At 42.8% G+C, this 21005-nt stretch overlaps 2 long non-coding RNA genes across 2 annotated transcripts; one reads left to right on the top strand and one right to left on the bottom strand.

Moving 5' to 3' along the window:
• Positions 1-3239: 3239 nt before the first annotated feature.
• LOC138752271 (uncharacterized) lies at positions 3240-19357 on the top strand. Its single transcript, XR_011350466.1, has 5 exons — positions 3240-3400; positions 5386-5544; positions 9469-9551; positions 14858-15021; positions 17634-19357. It is a non-coding gene; the product is annotated as an uncharacterized lncRNA (long non-coding RNA).
• On the bottom strand, positions 17549-19469 carry LOC138752272 (uncharacterized). The gene is made up of 2 exons (XR_011350467.1): positions 19390-19469; positions 17549-17798 (listed from the first exon to the last, which is right to left on the bottom strand). It is a non-coding gene; the product is annotated as an uncharacterized lncRNA (long non-coding RNA).
• Positions 19470-21005: the final 1536 nt, after the last annotated feature.

Genomic DNA, 21005 nt, shown 5'->3' with positions numbered 1-21005 from the left:
CCTTATAGACAGAGCAGTCTGATCACTGGCGCTGTAACGGCGTTGTGCTACCCTCTACGCCAAACGTGCCGACATTGTGCATAAATTAATCTCAGACCATAGCGACTCCGCTGCTTTTGGGAGAGAAAGGACAGGGTGAAGCTTCAACAAGTTATAAACTGCCAAAGATAGGTGTGTTGGAATGTTCATTATTATTACTGCCTGCTCTAAGTTAGGACATTAGTGTGAGGAGCTGCAAAAAAGATGAGGATAACATGTAATTATTAATCAGCTAGAATCTCCTCATGCCATGTTACAAATTCCTGCATCAAGATCAGAATCAGTGCTTGTTCAGTGCCACCAAGGTGGAGGTTGTGAGGTGAATCTTGCCTCTTGATTACCAAGGTAGAATCAAACAAATCTGATTCTTTGCATTAGTCTATGACCTTATCAGAGGTGGTGGGAGATCCAATACTGGGAAAGGAAGGAGTGAAACCAAATCCTCTTCTCCTAATACAAGGCAGATCAATTGCATCATAGGAAATATCGGACATCCCAGTAAACATCAGAATCAGAATTCATTGTCATGTACAAGTCATGAAATTCAGTGCTTTGCAGCAGCGTCGTAGTCCAAACATTTATATTATAACCATCTTACAACAGTAAAAATAATAGTCCACAAAAAGTAAGGCAGTATTTATGAATCATTGATTTTTCAGGAATCTGATGGCAGCAGGGAAGAAGCTGCCCTTCTGCCATTCCGTGCTCATCTTTAGGCTCCTGTACCTTTTTCCCGATGGTAGCAGAGTGAAGAGGTGGTGGGGGTTTTTGAGGATAGAAGTTGCTTTTTTTAAGACGCCGCCTCATGTAGATGTCCTCGATGCAGTGAAGTCTGGCGCCTGGGATGTCTCAGGCCAAGTTAACAACCCTCTGGAGTTTATTCTTGTCCTGAGAGTTGGTGCCTTCAAACCAGGCAATGATGCAGCCAGCCAGAATGCTCTCCACGGTACACCTGAAGAAGTTAACGAGAGTCTCCGATGGCATACCGAAACTCCACAGACACCTCACAAAGTATAGCTGCTGGCGAGCCTCCTTTGTGATTGCCTTAACATGGAGGCTTCAGGACAGATCCTCGGCGATGTTAACACCCAGGAATTTGAATTTCTTGACCCTCTCCACTACCGAGCTGAAGTCGATGAAGAGCAGCCGTATGTATGAATTGCTGTTTTCAGGGTGGTCCAGAGCTGAGTGGAGAGCCAGCGATATGGCATCTGTTGTGGAGCGATTGTGAAGATAGATGAATTGCCGTGGGTCCAGATCTGTTAATTCTGGCCACAACAAGAATTTCATCACAGTCGAAGTTAGTGCTACTGGGTGGTAGTAATTGAGGCATCTCACACTACTCTACTTGGGTACTGGGATGATTGATGCCCTTAGAGTATCCCACCTGCTTGAAAAGGGCATCAAGAAGTTGCCATTTCTTGCCAATAGGTAGACTGGGAGTATTGTAAAAAGACAAAGCTGGAAAAACTCAGCAGGCCATTCTGTGTACTTTATATAGCCAAGATAAAGATACTTAATCAACATTTTTAGGCTTCAGCCCTTCATCAAGGTATGAGCAAAATGTACAGATGCCCAAACAAAATAATGGTGGGGGTGGGGCAAGGGGAGGAGTACAGTCCCTCAGGTAATATGTAGACGAGTGAGGGAGAGCACACCAGCAAAGAGGGGGAGGGGGATAGCTCAGTGGTGGGAGTTGTTCCTGCTGGGTCTAAACACTCCCCTCTGCAATTGGATTCTTGACTTCCTGTCGGGAAGAACTCAATCAGTCCGGATCGGAAACAGCACCTTCAAGACTATCACACTGAGATCACAGGGGTCCCCCAGGGTGACATGCTTAGTCCACTGCTATTTACTTTGCTGACCCACAATTGAGAAACCAAAGGCAGCTCCAACTACATCATCAAGTTTGCTGACGACACGACAGTGGTGGGACCTATCAGTAAGAATGCGGAGGTAGCGTATAGAGATGAAGTGCAAACACTAACAAACTGGTACAGTGCAGACAACTTGTATCTGAACAGTAAAAAAAAACAAAAGACATGGTTGTAGCGCATTGAATGACTCAGACTTGTTGATTCAAATCAAGGCTTTTATTAACAGAAGGTTGGAGCGTAGTACATTGAGGTTGACTAGTGCAGACTGGCTTGGGTCTCATTCGGAGCAGCCCTTTATGACATGCCAGTAGGTGTGGCTACAGCTCTCACCTAATCACTGTTACTATATGTAAATATATTGGTGATAGTATCCCATACTATCACATTGTTTGTTAACTTCAAGAGGACCTGGGGAGAGAGATGGTGGTCGACTTCAAGAGGACCCAGAGAGATCACGCTTCCCTGACCATTGAGGTCGTCAAGAGTATCAAGTTCCTCAGAGTGCACCTGGTGGAGAATCTCACCTGATCCTTTAATCCTTTAACACCAGTCCCATAGCTAAGAAAGCCCAAAAGCACCTCTACTTCCTATGATGGCTGAGGAAAGTCCATTTCCCACCTTCCACCCTCACTACATTCTACAGAGAAAATATCGAGAGCATCCTGTGCAACTGCATCACCACCTGGATTGGAAGCTGCCCCCTCCCCCCTGGATTGCAAGATTCTGCAGAGGATAGTGAAGTCAGTGGAAAAGACCATTGGGGAACCTCTTCCTAACATGAAGAACATCTACTATACTCGATGCAGGCGGAAAGCAATAAACACTGTGAAAGACTCCACACATCTGGCATTTCAACCATTCTCCATTCTTGCATCTGGTAGGAGGTACTGTAGCACTCGGGCAATTATGTCCAGAGTGGAAAACAGCTTTCTCCCCCAAGCCATCAGGTTCCTGAACTCCCAGTAAAATTTGTGGATAGTGTGACCGATCATATTGTGTTTGTATTGTATATAGATATTGTTACAGAGTTCTGTGTTGTGTGGTTTTATGTTAAAAAGTGGCAGTTTGCCTTAGAGAGCCAAGGTGAAGGTGGACTGCTGAGAGAGTGGGAGACGGACTGAGCATGTGCAGCAAATGATCTAAAAATTTCTGGACTTGGATGATAAACCACCACTGGGTGATGCTGTGGAGTGGAAGGAGGCCCAGAGCATGAGTCATGGTCTGGAGGACAGTTTAGAATGTTGGGATTTCAAAAAGGATGAACATTCCGAAGGCAGCCAGAAGGATCTGGACGAAGCCAGTGGTTCCTCTGTCTGCAAGCAATACAAGACAACCTCGAATTTTCTCTCTCTCTCTCTCTCTCTCTCTCTCTCTCTCTCTCTCTCTCTCTCTCTCTCTCTCTCTCTCAAAGATCTTTTGGCTTCAGTTTATCAAACAAACTGAATTTTATTTATGATCCTTGCTTCGGTTAAGATCAAAATTTTGTGAGTCTTGTGTGTTTTGTGTTTGTTTTGTGTCTAAGTTTTTCTGTTGGCTGGTTGGAAATATAACTTAGACTTTAATTACATATGTTATATTTAGGTTGGGGAATTTATTAGTTTTACACTGTTATGAGATTTGCATAGTAAATAGTAGGCATTGTTATAAAAGGGGGGATTTTGAATTAAAGTTTGAAGGTGAATTTTTTTGTTAATAAAGTAATTGTTCTTTTTTACCCCTGTGTGATATGCGTTCTTTATGGTTTTTTAAAGTGTAGGTTGCATGCAAACACTTTGAAACAGATCTCATTTAAAATACTGGAGCTCTGCTCAAGCCAGACAGGGCAGCTCCTGGGGGCCTTTGCAAAAACTTTGGGGATTGCCCAAGAGACTTAACCAATGGATTGTTGATTTGAAAAGCAATAGATGAAAGAGATCAGAGGAGTAGTTCAGAGCCACAGGCTGTCTGGGAGTGCAGCTTGCTGTTCTAAGAGGATCATGTAGTTTTGGAAGTAGAGAGAGTAAAATAGGCTTTTTCTCAGGGAGAGATCAGTGTTGCAGTTTTACAGTCAGCAGCAGCAGTTGGGACTGGAACAGGACAAGCTGGCAAGCTTGTGGAAAACCCCATTTGGAAGATGGGTTGTGAGTGTTTACTTCAGCCTGGTCAAAACCCTTGTGGTTCAAGCAAGAGGAGAGGACAGGCTGCCTAATGTTTCACTTGAAATAAGAGACCCGAAACAAAGAGGATATCATCTGGAAAACCCTGATGTGGCAAGTTTCTTTGGCAAGACACCGAAGTGGCTGATTAAAAAGGATCAATTTGTGTCCAGGAACAACATATCTCTCTCTGAAAACTGACAAGGACTTTCCTGAGTGGTAACCTTTCAAGCACCAAAGCCTGGTGAACTTCATAAATGTTAAATTCTGAGCACAGTCTAAGAATTGCCTGCAACCAGTTAACTAGGAGGAATGAGAAGTGAGATTGGACTGTGAATCAAAGAACTTTTCTAAACTTTCACACACATTTCAAACAGGTGTGCTTAGAATTAGAAGGGGGTTAAGTTAGGTTAGTTCAGTTAATAGTGATAAGTTTCATGTTTAAAGATAATTAAAAGGAACTTCTGTTTAAGTAACCATTTGTCTTGGTGAACATCTATTGCTACTGGGTTTTGGGGTCCTCTGGGCTCGTAACAATAATGTGCCGTAGACCTTCAGTGTAATATGTTAATGTATTAGCTGTTTTCCTAATATATCTATGTAAATATACTCTGGTCCTGGAGAAATATGATCTTGTCTTATTGTACAAGCATGGTATGAACAATAAATAAAGTTGACTTGACTTGAATGGAGAGGGAAGGGGATGGAGAGCTGCAGGATGGAAGAGGGATGTGGAAGAGACAGAGAACAGGGAGTAAGCTACCAGAAACCGGACAAAAAAATTTGGAGAGTGCCCAGATGGCACCATCCTCCAACTTATAGGTGCCCTTAGTTTGGCAGTATGAGGTCATGGATGGACATGTCAACGTGGAAGTGGAGCACAGAATTGAAAGGGTTGGCCGCTGGTAGATCCCTGTCATTGATGCAGACAGAGTGAAGGTTCTCAGCGAAGTGATCTCCCAGTTGTGTCCAGTCTCTGATGCAAAGAAAGTCACAATTGCTACAAGGTTTAGCATTCTGGAAAACGATGCCCATCTGAGCATGAGGCACTGTTATATTGCATTAACAAGGGCAAGGCAACACCATGTGTTAACATTCTTCCACATCGATATGCTAAATTGTCTGTCATATTACAGCACAGGTCAGTAAAGGGCAGAACCACACAGTGCTTTTGCTCTAAAATATTTTATATTCATCACAGGTCATGGTTAACCGTAATAAGAAAAATACCTGGGCTCACCTCTGCAATCCAATTTCATATGTTAAATGGCATGTTAAGTGCAACAGTTTAAAATCAAAAGATAAATAAATAAATAGAACTATTTTTCATGCAGAAGTTGTCACGTCCAAATGGTGTCGCGTGCGGCAGACTGATGGAGACTCCAGGTGAGGCACCCTCAGAGGCTGAGGACTACTGGAGACTGCTGTCAGGAGACTCACACCATGCTGCAGACTACTGGAGACTGACTCAGAACTGGCTGATGGGTTACCAGGTATCGGAACCATGATGCAAGGGGGTGCTGAAGGCGCTGAGGGGTTCCTGACCGTGCCGGAGGTTTGGATCTGGTGCTTGTGTTGCCAGTGGTTTGGACTGGACTCTGTGTGGCTGTGGAGGCTGCACAAGTGCTGGAGGCGGATTTACAGACACCCCGTGGCTCTTAGGGGGACTCTTCTTTGCTTCTCTCTCTCTCACTGTAAGAGGCGCTTCAGACAATTTCTGTTTATGGCGAATCTGTCTGCTTTACAGCAGGCAAAAGCAATTTCATGTAATATGTTTTAATACAATGATAATAAATTGAATCTTGAATCTTGAATCAACACCATTATGATTGCCACATTACAGTAACAGAGAAGGGGTTTACAGGAATGTTACCCAGCTGGAAAACATTAGCGATGAGGAAAGACTCTAAGTTAGGTATTCTTTTATTTAGAATGGGGAAGTTTGAGAAGAAAGTTAGTTGAGTTATTTTTATGTCATAATACACAGGAGCAGAAATAGGCCCATCAAGTCTGCCCGCAATTAAATAATGAGTTGATCCATTTTCCCACAGCTCCACTGGCTGGCCTACTCCCCTTAACATCTGATATCCTGGTGACTCAAGAATCTATCAATCTCTGTCTTAAATCTCTGTGCTCCACAGTGGGCTGTGCCAGACTTACCACCCTCTAGCTGAAGAAATTTCTGTGCCATCCAATCCTGAAGTTGCGCCCTTTTGTCCTCAATTCACCCACTGTGGGAAACAATTTTTGTGGGACAGCAATTCAACACCAAAGATGCTCTTTGTGCCTTTGGGCAATTCCAATAATTGTTTTTTCTCTCTCTAAAACTCCCAGTGTTCTGAGTGAAATTGAGGAAAAGTGCTGTCGTGCTACTTCTTCAGGATGGACGTAGTGATTAAAGGGTCTGCTTTCCTGCTGTTTGAGTCTTTGACTATTTTGGAAGGAAATTGCTTGAACACGGCGTTGAAGTGAAATTATAACAATGTGGCTCTGGCTAATGCATGGCTGAAGATAATCCTCAATGGTTATTCCTTTAGCACGTTAGCTTGCCTGAACCATTTGCACAAACTAACCATCAGCTGCTCTGTAACCATAATCTGAACCTAACCATTAACTACTCCGAGACCACCAAAAGATCTACGTGCACTTCTGAAACATCAATTTTTCTTGCATAAACTGGAATTGTCAATATCCATTCACATTTATTATCCCCTTTTCTCTCTTGACATATTGCAGCAATTTAATAGTTTCGCTTTCCACAGAAGCTCCCCTGATATGCTGAGTGTTTCTAGCATGTTCTGGTTTTATTTTGTGTTTCTACCATCGGCGGCATTTTTTTCTCACTTTTTTTTTACTCATTGGTGAACATCGGGGAGCTGAACCAAAAAAGTGCTCCCAAACACAGCAAACCCACTCTTCCTGCCGGACCTCGGTTTTCCTGACCCCACTATTCTGAGCATATAGTGTCACTAAGAATTGATCTGGATACCAGACCATTGGGATTTATAGACACGTGGATTCTGGATTAGAGGAGTTTAATTATTTTTTTTCCAGTCCCAACTCAGCAGCTAAGGAATTTGCTATTAAATAAATAAGGAATAAAACATTAGGACCAGACCTTAACAAAGACCTTAAATAAGGAATAAAACATTAGGACCAGACCTTAACAAAGGGCTCAAGCCTGAAATGTTGGTTATATAGGTTTGCTTCATGACCTGTTGAGTTCCTCCAGCACTTTTGTGTATTGCACTGCAAACCTAACACCAGGACTAATGTTATTCTACAAACCCATCAGATCCACTAACGTCCTTTAGTGGTGGAAATCTGATCATGACTTCAGACTAACCAAAACGGTTTGACTCTTTGACCCTCTGAAATGGCTCAACTTCAGGAAGTAGTTATCAAACATACAGCACAGGAACAAACCCTTAGACCCACAATGTCTGCATTGAACATGATGCCCAAACAAAATTAAAACTTTCCCTGGGATTTCTGCTCAATGTAGCACCCACCTCTCCTCGCAGACATGAAGCAGATCTTGGTCCAGGCACTAATTAGTCCCAGAGAGGATAAATTGACCATGGAATTAAAGCACTGTGCCTGTCTGGAACATTTCAAGGCAAAGTTTGTTGGCTCTTAATTAACCTTGGAATTACCCTCTGGTGGAGCAGTATACTTGAACTTCTTAGACTAATCTACCCTTAGGGGAGGTAATGACAATAAGTCCCATCACAACAGGTCCTTGAGATGACAGTACTGTTGTATTTCACAGTTACTAAAACCATAGAACATTACATCACAGAAATCAGGACCTTTGGCCCCTCTAGTCCGTGCTGAACTATTATTCTGCCTGGTCCCATTGACCTGAACCTAGTCCATAGCCCTTGATATCCTTTTCATTCATGTATCTTTCAAAATTTTTATTAAATGTGAAAACTGAGCCCACATTCACCACCTTAGCAGGCAGCTCGTTCCGTACTTTCTGTGTGAAGTTCCCCCAATGGTTCCCCTAAACTTTTTCCCTTTCACCTTTTACCTATGTCTTCTAGTTTGTACCTCACCTAGCCCTAGTGGGAAACAAAGTCTAGTTCCATTTACTCTGTCCGTACCGCCCATAATTTTGCATACCTCTATCAAACCTCCCCTCCTTCCAACTAGCTCTGCAAGAATTCCACAGACTACGAGTGGGCAGAGACCAGTGTTGATCTACAAGTGAAACAAAGTGACTGATCAAACAAACTTAGCCTGAGTCACAGGGGGGCAAGTGGCACAAAGCTTGCTTGCCATAAAGTGACCATTAAGGGCTAGTGCAGGGATCATTTTGGAATAAAGGAAGATAATGAAGGCACAGTGACTTGCACCGTAAAAATGAATACCAGAACTTCAGGAGACCAGTGATGGAGCATTGTAGAGATCTGGAGGAGTTTCATTCATCCATTTGAAAGGCATTAGTACAGTCCTCAACATTTCTGTTTCACTCACATACCAATTTAAGTAATCTCTTGCTAACCAGAAAGCACCTAGTGCATAGGATGGTCTGTGGTCCCTACGGGATTACTTAAGGTGGTATGTGAGTTGGGAAAAAAGGTTGCGACCCACTGCACTAGTAACTCGCCTACATGCAGTGTCCATCTGCCAATGTAGAGCAACAGACCCACTTGTCATGTTTGACACAAGCTTTCAGATTCATTACATTCATAGAATTCTACTTTTTATAGATTACTTATCACAGGTGAGATAATTAATTACATTAAAGATGTCATCACTTCATCCCTTGCATGCGTCATGGAAACTTAGAGCCACAGAACATTCCGTCTGAGATCCTGGAGGAACGGGCCAACTTGGTTTAATTCACAGCAAGCATTTCTTGGCACCATCCTCAAACCCTTATTAAAATGAATAAATCCCTGCGCTGACAGGTCTCAGGTGTGGACTGCTGGGTGTCTTCCAATTCCTGGTGTTTCTGCACCAAGATATTAGGCACCCAGAGAATTGTGAATGGCATCAGCTCTTTAAAAATGCACATCTCACCTTCTCTCTCTCCTCTCTCTCTTTCTGCCCCTTTCTTTCTGTCTGACTCTCTCTTTCTCTTCTTGTCTGTCTTTTTTTTGTTCCCCTCGACAAATTTCCTTTTAGGTTTATTTAATCCATAAATCATAGGTTCTGGTTTTGTCTGTTTGGGTGATGGGACTTTACCTGAGGGTTTGCTCAAAGACCCGAACTATTCAGACTGACACTTCAGTCTGATGTTCTCACTGTGGAATCTTGGCACTGGTCTATGATATCCACTATAACCTGTCTAAAAGATGAATTTATTAAGTGGAACTAGTTTAGAATATAACTACTTATTTCCTGCAGGGTGCAACAAGAGCTCATCTTAGTCACAGCTGCAATAAATATTTCCTTCAATCCAACAGATAACCCTTGAAGTGCTTATCGACATAGACTAGACTGCACAGCTTTATAGGTGTGGGGAGATGGTTCTACTAATCCACTTTGGGTAAGTGGTAATGTATTTCCTAATATTTAATCACTTCCACCAAACTGCAATATTGATATAAGCAAATTCCTCGGTAATTCCAAATGCAAAGAAATCTTTAACATGTTCCAATTTGCTCCTGAATTAATCAACTCCTGATGTAACAGGTTCCCAGACCAAGTAAGTCTGGTTTAATCATTTTTTTTTGCATGTCGACATGTTGATTGCAACAGAATTCCATTGTGTTTATTTGTAATTATGTAACAGGCACCAATCTATAAGCATTGCGAGGGGCAGGAAAGGAGTAGTTCATCTTGCCTATCGTCTGCAGTGATGACACCCTAGTTGTGGGGTGTCTGGATGCCACCACAGTCCACCTGAAAGCTGTAGGAAGTGCATTGGTACCGGTTTGAACATAGAACATAGACATTTACAGGCCTTATAGCCCACAGAGATGTGTCAACCTAATAATCTAAGCTAACAACCACCTAGAATTCCCCTACTGCATAATCCTTCATTTTTCTCAGTTCCATGTATCTATCTAATAGTCCATTAAAAGATCCTACTGTACCTGCCTCCATCGCTGTTGGCCACAGTGTATTCAATGCAACCATCTATTTTGCATCTGTCTTCACTGCGGAAGGAGTGCCAGGAGTTCAAGAGTGTCAAGGGTGCAAGTGTGTGTAGTTGATATCACAAAGGAGAAGATGCTGGGAAAGTTGAAAGTTCTGAAGGTGGATAAATCACCTGGACCAGATGAATGACATCCCAGGGTTTAGAAAGAGGTAGCTGAAGGAATTGTAGAGGCATTGGTAATAATCTTTTTTGGAATCACTAGATTGTGGAATGGTTCTGGAGGATTAGAAAATTGCTAATGTCACTCCATTCTTCAAGAAAGGAGGTAGGCCTGGGATTGGTGAGATGTTAAAAATTCAAGATCTAAGATTCATTTTATTGTCATGCAATAAAACAGTGTCATATTACACAAAATTTCTTTTGCCTGCTGTAAGTTAGACAGATTCGCCATCGGCAGAAATTCCCTGAAGCGCTTCTTACGGTCAGAGAAAGAGAAGCAAAAGAGAGATTCCCCAGAGTCACTGTGTGTCCGTAGATTCACCTCCTGCACTTCTGCAGCCGCACAGACTCCAGTCCAAATCCAAGCTCCAGATCATGAACCTTCAATGCTTTTGGCACCCCCTCACATCCCGCTTCCGGTGCTTGGTAACTCCTCAGCCAGTTTTGAGCCTGTCTCCAGCAGTCTGCAGCCTGGTGCGAGTCTCCCAACAGCAGTCTCCAGCAGCCACCAGTCTCTGTGGTTCCTGCTTCAAGTCTCCAGTAGCCTGCCACATGCGTGGCTCTTTCAGTTGCAGAGCCCTCTCACAGGTCAACTGCCATGGTCACCATCCCATGGGTCATCTCCTTTGCTTCTCCTTCTCAGATGGGAGATAGTTTCCCCATTTTCTGGTGCTCTGTACCAGTCCTCCACTTCCATGGGGTCTGCAAACCCTTGTGGCTTCTGCCTATCATAGGTGCCACCATCTTGGGTCATAAATAAATCTATCGTTGGCTCCTTTATGGATCTGATAGCAGTTGACTGGGTGGTTGGACCCTGCGGAAGTGGTGTATCTCCCCTCCACATGCTCCATGGGTCCACACCAGCAACAGCGCTGCCCCTGGCATTAATAGATGCATCTATTATTTAGGATGAGGTTTAAGCACATACAGATCACTCAGCATGGTTTCCTGAAGGAGAAAGCCTGACAAACCTGTTGGAATTCTTTGAGGAAATTACAGGAAGGATAGACAAAGGATGCCGATTACGTGGATGTTAAAAAGGCTTTCGATATGGTATTACACATGAGAGTGCTAAGCAAAATGACAACCCACGGTATTACAGGAAAGATACTCGCATGGTTAGAACATTGGCTGACCAGCAGAAGGCAGAGAATGTAGATAAAAGGTGTCTTTTCTAGTTGTCTACCAGTGACCAGTGGTGTTCCGCAGGGCTCAGAGGTGGGGTCACTTCCTTTCACATTATATGTCAATGGTTTGGTGATGGCTTGGATACCCATGTGACCAAGTTTGAGAATGATTGAACGATTGAAGGATGGGCAGGTTGTGTTGAGGTAGCACTGAGTTTGCTCGGAAATTGGGCAAGGAAATGGCACCTGGAGTACAGTGAGAGGAGTGTGGGAAGAATAAAGGTGTAGACTATTTTCTGAATGGGTAACGAGTTCAGAAATCAAGGCGGACTTGGAAGTTCTTGTGCAAGACTCCTTAACAGTCAACGTGTGTAGAAACAGTGGTAAGGAAGGTAAATGAAATACCAGCATTCATTTCAAGAATGATAAAATATGAAAGTGGGCTGTTAGATTGAGGTTTTATAAGGCATTGATGAGGTGACACTGAATATTTAGAGTAGTTTTGGGCTCCATATCTATGGAAGGGTGTGTTGGCATTAGAGAGGGTTTATAACAATGATCCCCAGAATGAAAGGGTTTTAATTTGAGGATCATTTGATATCATCCGGTATTTTACTCACTGAGAAGAATGAGGAGGTGAGGGGGTCTCATTGGAATGTAGTGAATACTGAAAAGCCTGGAGAGGATGTGGAGAGAATGTTTCTAATGGTAGGGGAGTCTGAAACCAGGGGTTTCTATGAAATTTAAGGTTCAACTGGACAACCAAGGCAAAGAAGGCAATGAACCAAGTGCGCTAAATGCGATTGGTATGGAACTTGATGGTATGCATAGACAAAATGGCCCAACGGGCCTATTTTTCTGGTTCATGATTCAGTTCTTCTATGACTCTGTGACAAATAGGAAAATGTTCAAACTATGCTGCCTCCTCTCTAGAACAAATTCCACTGCAAATTCAATCTTCAAATTGCACTAACAAAGTTTGTGGATGCAAATTGTGGTAAACCACTGTTACACCATGATTGGCTACTAGCGACTGGACCCTCCTGCCGAGACAAATCCTACCCATAGCCCCTTACAGACTACCCCTTTCCTTTTGCTCTGATCAGTCTAGGAGGTGGACGGTTGTTTGATAGTGTTCCAGCCTTTAGCTATTAAAAGCCTGATTGTTTCACAACTCAGCCTTCTCAATTATTGATGGGACATCAATTTTAATAGCTAAAATTTTCAAAGGCGTTTGGGCAACACCTAAATCCAGAGAAATTTGACATCAACACACGGTCGCTAGATGCCCCGGACACCTTCGGGCTGTGGCTTCAAGGCCTCAAAAACTTATTGGCGGCAGCCATATAACCATATAACCACTTACAGCAAAGAACAGGCCAGTTCGGCCCTACTAGTCCATGATGTAGCAAATCCCCACCCTCCTAGTCCCACTGACCAGCACCCAGTCCATACCCCTCCAGTCCCCTCCTATCCATGTAACGATCCAGTTTTTCCTTAAATGTAACCAATGATCCCGCCTCGACCACGTCTGCCGGAAGCTCATTCCACATCCCCACCACCCTCTGCATAAAGAAATTTCCCCTCATGTTCCCCTTATGATTTTCCCCCTTCAATCTTAAACCATGTCCTCTAGTTTGAATCTCCCCCACTCTTAATTGAAAAAGCCTATCCACATTTATTCTGTCTGTCCCTTTTAAAATCTTAAACACCTCTATCAAGTCCCCTCTCAATCTTCTACACTCCAGAGAAAAAAGCCCCAGTCTGCACAACCTTTCCCTGTAACTCAGACCCTGAAATCCTGTCAACATTCTCGTGAACCTTCTCTGCACTCTCTCTATTTTGATTATATCTTTCCTATAATTTGGTGACCAAAACTGTACACGGTACTCCAAATTTGGCCTCACCAATGCCTTGTACAATTTCATCATAACCTCCCTACTCTTGAATTCAATACTCCGATTTATGAAGGCCAACATTCCAAATGCCTTCTTCACCACACCATCTACTTGAGTATCAGCCTTGAGGGTACTATTTACCATAACTCCTAAATCCCTTTGTTGCTCTGCACTCCTCAATTGTCTACCATTCAATGTATATGACCTATTTAAATTTGCCTTTCCAAAATGTAGCACCTCACATTTATCTGTATTAAATTCCATCAGCCATTTCTCAGCCCACACCTCCAGCCTTCCTAAATCACCTTTTAATCTACGGTAATCTACCTCACTGTCCACAACACCACCAATCTTTGTGTCATCCGCAAACTTGGTTATCCAATTGTCCACCCCTACATCCAGATCGTTAATATATATAACAAATAATAGTGGACCTAAGACCGAACCCTGAGGAACTCCACTAGTCTCCGGCCTCCAGTTGGACAAACAATTTTCTACCACTACTCTCTGACACCTCCCATCCAACCACTGCTGAATCCATTTCACTACCTCCTTATTTATACCTAATGCCTCCACCTTTTTTCGTAACTTCCTGTGGGGAACTTTGTCAAAAGCTTTACTAAAGTCCAAATAGGCAACATCCACAGCTTTCCCTTCATCAACCTTTTTTGTAACCCCCTCGAAGAACTCAATCAGGTTTGTCAAGCATGGTCTACCCCTGACAAAACCATGCTGATTACTCCCTATCAATCCTTGTACCTCCAAAAATTTGTAAATAGCATCCCTCAGAACACAGACGTCAGACTTACAGGCCTATAATTCCCAGGTTTGCATTTGGACCCTTTCTTAAACAGAGGAACCACATGTACCACCCTCCAATCCTTTGGTACCACCCCTGTGGCCAGTGACATCCTAAATATCTCTGTTAATGGCCCCACTAACTGTCTACTAGCCTCCCTGAGTGTCCTAGGGAATATTTTGTCCAGTCCAGGAGATTTATCCACCTTTATCTTTTTTAACACAGCCATCACTACCTCTTCGTTTATCCTTATATGCTTCATGACCTCCCCACTATTTTTCTTTACTTCAACTGGTTCAACATTTTTTTCCCAAGGCAAAGAAATCATTCAAAATTTCCCCCATTTTCTCAGACTTCTCACTCAGCCTACCCTCGCTATCTACAAGGGGTCCAATTTTATATCTCACTAATCTTTTACTTTTAATGTACTTACTCTGTCAGCCAAAGCCTCTTCATGCCTTTTTTTGGCCTTTCTAATTTCTTTCTTAAGATTCCTTCTACACTCCTTGTAGTCCTCCTTCAACTTCTCAGCTCCCTGCTCTTTATACCTCTTGCACACCTCCCTTTTTCTCCTAACCAAATTTCCAATATTCCTCGAAAACCAAGCCTCCCTATGACTTCCAGCCTTTCCTTTGATCCACACTGGGACATAACTACTCTGTACCCTCAAAATTTCTTTTTTGAATATCCTCCATTTTTCATTAACAGATACTATCACCATGGACAAAATTCGGCTGAGACTACTCCTCTCGCAGGTCAGGCCCCAGGTTTTTCCCATGATCAACAACGCCAGCTCACACTAGGTAGTGATTGAGATCTTCAAAGCCCAGTATTGCCAAAAGGTTAACGAGGTCTACGCAGACAATGCCCTGGTGAGTCTAGTGTTGAGTTTCTGCGGGTCCTCTGGATCATGTGTAGAGGATGCCCATGTTTGCCACCCTCTACTCTGGATACATGTGCCAGTGATTACAGGAGCAAAAGGGTGGTTGAGCTTACAGAGACACTGGAGGTGGCCCTCCATAATTCGGATGACTACTCGGCCGCTTGGTCGCCTCTACCCTGAGATGGGGCATCATCCCACCCTGCGAGTGACTGGTCACCTACACCGACCCATTACTCGAATGACTTGACCACAGCTGCCATCATTGGGCAATCTCTCCAGTTGCTACTTTTGCAGGCAGGGCAGGCACCGAGGAAATACTGCCCTGCCAAGGATGCGGTATGCTCCCGGTGCTGAAAAAAAGGCCATTACTCCAAAATTTACCAATCTAAACCACCCGTGACAACCAGTAGCAACACCTGTGGCCATTCACTACCCCGGGAATTGCAATCGTCACCTTCTTCCCTGCATTCCAGTTATGCCATTGGCAAATCATGGGAGGGGCTATTTTGAACTGCGCACCAAACGCCATCTTCCCTGACGTACGATACCACGAGGGGTCGAGGCTGTCCATCTTGCGGCCAAGGGTGGTCATTTTGGCAGCAGAGCATCCAACAGTCTCAGACACTGAATCAGGGGGAACCACATGAACTCCCCAAGTCCATGATGGACGTCGAGGTAAATGGGCAAATGCTTATTTGATAGCAAGAGTACAGAGTGTTTTATCCACCCTGATACTACTAAAAGTCTGTCTCTTAAAGTAAGGCCCGCCAAACACTGGGAATCTCTCTTGTCTGAATCATATTCTGTAGCCATCCATGGGCCCTATGTAGTGACCCCTGACTGTCAGAGGTGTAGTGAATGAACACTTCTGACTGCTCAAACACCGGCTTTGTGCTCCCTTGTAATTCCAGTGCCAACTGCAGAAGGTCACCTTGCAATTCGACGGGTCCTTCCCCCCACCCCCTTCACCATCTGTGACATACAGTTGTCGGATAGCCCCCCCACAGGCTACTTGTGGCCTCTCTACCCTCCCCCCACTATTCACCAACCTCACTCCCGATTGCAAGCTGGTAGCCACCAAGAGTCGATCGTACTGTGCTAAGAAAAATTTGGACAGGTACATTGAGGGCAGGTATATGATCTGAGTGCAGGTCAATAAGACTTGGTAGTATAATAATTCTGAATGAACTTGATGGACCAAAGAGCCTGTTTGTTTGTTCTAGTGTTCTATGATTAACTTCCCATGTCAGGTTGAAAATTGCTAGCTGTAAATAGGGTTTCCAAACGGTCTAAAAGGAACCACAAATATATGGCTATTCAGACAGAGACAAGGCCTGGATTTGCGTGCCTCAACATTGAATCTGAGAATTTCTGAGTGACAGATGACACCTTGTCCTTCATTAAGGTCCATCACCAGGGAATTGATTCTCTCATCCATCATTAGTCTAAACATGGCACAGGATAGGAGACACGTTTAATTTTTATGGTTTTTCTCAGCTTGCAGATTGGACGTGTAACTTTCTTTAATGTATTTCATGATTGCTTGTTTTTTAATTACTTTTATTGCTTTAAAATGTTCCACTACCTCTGATAGTGTTTAGGTGTCCAATCACATCATTCACAGAAAATCTTAAATTCTCTTACAAGTTTGAGAGGAAGCAAAGTTCCACTCCCACCTTTGGTTACAATCAAATCCAGTTCTGAAGCCAAGTCACTGCCCCAGCCCTGGTCACTTGCCAACATTTAGGTGTGAGAACCAGGTGAAATTAGACTGTTGCTTCAGGCTGCCATGGTCTTTATTATTCTGAGTGTTGGTGTAAGTTTTTGCTTTAAGCAGTATTTAGTGCTGAAGTAGGAGGAATCATGAATTACAGAAAGTTAGCTTGCAGGTGCAGCAGGTATTCAAAAAGGGAAATGGAATGTTGGCCTAGGTTCCTAGAAGTGTTTGATTTTAAGGGCAGGGAAGTTCCGCGGCAATTGTACAGGGTACTGGTGAGGGTGCAGTGTGTGCAGTTCTGGTCTCCTTACTTGGGAAAGGATATACAATGAAGCCCCTGTTCTCCGGTTTTCAAGCAACCAGCAGCCTCAAGCGGAATTATTGAAAATAAATAGGTAAAAAATCAGGAAGTTTAAAATTGGCTCGCTTCGCAGTTAGTTCTCCAAGCACGCAGCATGCAGCCTCAAGCAACTGGAAAGTTCACTTATCCAGCATCTACCAACCCCCATAGCTGCTGGATAATAAGAATTTTACTGTGTTGGGTTTGGAAACTGTGTGGAAGAGGTTCAGCAGGTTGATTCTGGAATTGAGGAGGTTAGTTTATGAGAGACTGAGTAACCTATATTGAGTAGGGACAAAACTCATTCGTGTAGAAAGATGAGAGAAGATCTTACCGAAACCTTCATCAGCTCTCAGTCCAATCATCAGATTTGGGTCGAATACTGTAATTTTTTTGTTTCTGTACTTACAAATCAAATTTAAAATATTAATTCCAAGCATCAGAGGGCATTGAATAAAATAATGTACCCACTTTTTATTAAAGTTGTGCTTTCCCAAAGAATTTATTTTAGAGTAAACATCACACATTCTCATGGTCGTTCCAGCTGGTCGTTCCAGATGGTCGTTCCAGATGGTCGTTCCAGGTGGTGGTACCAGATGGTCGTTCCAGGTGGTCGTTCCAGATTGTCGTTCCAGGTGGTCTTTCCAAATGGTCGTTCCAGATGGTCGTTCCAGATGGTCGTTCCAGATGGTCATTCCAGATGGTCGTTCTAGATGCACAGGGTGGAAATGCAGTCTTGATAAATGCAAATGTTCTGAAGATATCATCTGCACGTGGAATTCTGGATATTTATCCATGTAACAACTTCAGGGAATCTTTACTTTTCCCAGTTCAATTAGATCACATCTTGCTTCACCTCATACTTTAGTTTACAGCAACTGCATCTCCTCAGGCAAAATCATCGTACCTGTACTTAACGCACAGCTGAAATCTCCTATAAAATTCCCCTCTGCAACGTCATCAATCCAAATGCACCCAAAGCCTCATTAGGAAGCTGGACTGTGACTTCCAACTTCTTCATTCTGCAGTGAGCACTTTGCCATAAACTTTCCTTGAAGTTTGATCCTCATTAAGACATGCAGAACTCTGTGTTCCAATGAGATTGGAGTGGGACTAAAATGGTCAAATATTATTCAGTGACATCTACTGCACTCTGAGCATTCCCCAAAATATGCAACAAGTGCTGAACACACGACAGGCAGCAGAGAGAACGCATCTGGGGTTAATCAATGTGGAGCTATCAACACAACAGCATGGAAATAGGCTAATCCCTGTGTGTTCTTGCCAAGAGTTTAAAGGAAATTCCCCAGCTAGGTTCCAACAAAGAGTGGCTCTATTATCAAGACTTTGGTACAGAAATTTGTGATAAAGGTGCCTTAGAATGATGCTTCAAAGCTTGCAGTTTAACAGAGTGGGATACAAAATAGTTGTGGAGCAGTGGAATGTTTCAGACTGATTACATATTTCACAATTACCTATACCTTCAGTGCAATATTAAAGTCTTTGATCCTTATCTTCTACATCAGGACTATATTATACTCTATTGCCTATTCTGGCCTGTTTTAACACTCGAATGTTATTATATTATATTATTCTATAACTTAGTCAAATACTACATTTTATTTCCCATATCCTCAGTACCATGTTTCCTATACTCTCAATATATGCTATTCCCTATATTCTTACTATCATATTGCATTCTATTGCCTACAGCCTCAGCAGCATGACATTATCTTTTTGCCAATTTCATTGGTAAACTATCACCTGCTCTCATCAACAGTGTATTACTTAATCACTTACATCTGCAGTGTTGTATAATACTTCAATGCTCTAGATACTTTTCTCCATTTCTTATCCCCTCACTGCCTTGGATCACCCTCCATCCTCACTACATTCTACAGAGGATGTATGGAGACCATCCTGTGCAACTGCACCACCACCTGGTATGGAAGCTGTACCTCCTCGGACTGCAAGGAGACTGAAGTCAGTGGAAAAGATCATTTCCTACCATGAAGGGCGTCTACAGCACTCAATGCAGGCGAAAGGCAATAAACATTGTGAAGGACTCCACACACTGTTCTCCCTTCTGCCATCTGATAGGAGGTAGTGAAGCACTCTGGTTGTTATGTCCAGATTGGGTAACAGTTTTTCCCCCAAGCCATCAGACTCCCAGAACATTTGTGGATAAGGTACTGTGGACTGTTATTGTATACGTATTAAAATTTTAAGTGTGTTTAACTTCTATTCTAATTTATGTAAATATGCTCTGTGGTCATGGAAAAACGCTCTCTTGTCTTTACCTTGTGAGTATGGTATAAATGACAAATAAAGGTGACTTGACGACATGACTGAAGAGTGACAGTTCTAAAGTGTATGACTGCCATATATTAACTGTCCAATGTAGAACCTTGAACCTACTGACAGTATCAGAATGTCAGTTCTATCTATTGTTCTGCGATAGGAACATGGATTCCAACAGCAGAATATACCCTGACCAAGAGTTTAGTTGGGAATTTGCCTCTCAAATGAATCCTCAGGTTTAACATCGCATTCTAAAAGTCCTTTTGCTGGTCCAAAATGCTTCCTAGATTCCTTCTATATTGACTTGGGAGAAAGATGGCTCCTTGGTTTAACATCTCATTCAAGGGACAATATCTCCCCTAGTGCTGCATCCCTCAGTAATGCACCCAGATCAACCTGGAAATAATGACACCTAAGTAGTAAGTTAGGATTGCATTGTGTACCGACATTTACGGGTGTCCACGTTATCTGAGCACCACACAAAATGTGTACTTTGCAACCAGACAGCATTAGCATTTACTTCTCCAATTTCCATTAAATCTCCCCTCCCCCAAATTCCTCTTTCCCTATATCTCCCTTCCTCCAGCTCCCCACGCCTTCCCTTACCTCTCCATTCAGAGAGCTACTTACCCCCCTCCATACCTCAGCATTTTCTTTTCTACCCTCCCATCTGTTATCCATCTATGACCTCTTACCTGTCAACCTGTGCTCATCCCCCTATCCCTCCTCCCTCATCTCCGCCTTTTTTACTCAGGCGCCTGGCTGCTCTTTCCTCATTCTTTAATGAAGGGCTCAGGCCTGAAACATTGATTATCCTTAACTTCCAATAGATGCTGCGTGACCTGCTGAGTTTCTCCAGCACATTTGTGTATTGCAGTGAGATCCCAGTATCCGCGGATTTTTATGTTTAACTCAACACTAAACAGACTCCTTGTTGCTCACTTCAGATCCAAATAGGAACTAAATGCTGAGCATTTAGTGAACTCTCTGACCCTACTCACAGTTCCAGATTTAGTCAGTCCCAATTCACGCACAGATACATTCACCGTAACCGTTAGTGGTCACTGAAGCTGAGTTCATTGCAAAACTGTAGATACTGTAATTATAATACTTTACCTCTTGCTTTAAATCATTTTCATCCTTGGATCCTACAATTCAATGTCCATTTTTTTCTAAAAACTACTTTGATTTATTCATTGACACAAATATCAATTAAAGTCAATTATTAGGAGTGGCTGTCATTTGAGCGAGCAAGAAAGAAATTGCCTTATTCCTGAGGGTAGTAAACACAGCCTATTTACATCAAAATTCCATGTGAGACATTATCTCCTACTCTGTTTCATTGAAGCAGGAAGGTTATTTTCTTTTTTAATATTTGCTTCAATGTAAATGTGTTATGATACATATTTTCAGTTCAAGGCATGATTATGCTTGCTGATGGTACAAAATATAATGTTTTTAGTGTCAAAATTTTGCAAACATTGGCCAAAAAAATTCCTTTGCAACATCCCAAACTAAGGATGAAAGATCAGCGGTCTTGTTCCCACTTGTGTGCTGAATAATTTAACTTGCAGATTTTAATCCCAAATTCAGTTTAAAGTACCCCAAATTATAC

The sequence above is a fragment of the Narcine bancroftii genome, chromosome 2, assembly GCF_036971445.1.
Source record: "Narcine bancroftii isolate sNarBan1 chromosome 2, sNarBan1.hap1, whole genome shotgun sequence".
Taxonomy (NCBI): Eukaryota; Metazoa; Chordata; class Chondrichthyes; order Torpediniformes; family Narcinidae; genus Narcine; species Narcine bancroftii.
The sequence above is the reverse complement of the archived record's forward strand: the minus strand, read 5'-3'. Positions and strand labels throughout refer to the sequence as shown.